Below are 380 nucleotides of genomic sequence, written 5' to 3' on the forward strand. Positions count from 1 at the left end.
AGAGTGACACGGTAGAACTCGATCTACAATTATTGTCTAGCACTATTGAGTCTAGTAGCTATACCTAGCATTGACTTAGTAGTCTACTTAGTAACTAGCTCTGGCTGTAGCTGACTAGCTATGACCATGTTCTTTCAGTTGTAGCCGCACACTCTTCTACGGTAGCTGGTTGATTTAATTAATTGAGTTGAGTTGAGCAAATAGAGTTCAGTTGAGTTGACTTCAAATAGAGTTCAGAAGGAGTTGTAGAAAACGATGGACGTGCATGTCTGTTCACTTGGTGAGTTGTGTGAAGTCATTCAAATGAGAAATGTGACAAGCTATAGAGTACCACGCCCACTCTTGTATACGGTATGACTGGAGTGGAGAACAAAACGCTG

Source organism: Corticium candelabrum, chromosome 12 (genome assembly GCF_963422355.1).
Source record: "Corticium candelabrum chromosome 12, ooCorCand1.1, whole genome shotgun sequence".
Classification (NCBI taxonomy): Eukaryota; Metazoa; Porifera; class Homoscleromorpha; order Homosclerophorida; family Plakinidae; genus Corticium; species Corticium candelabrum.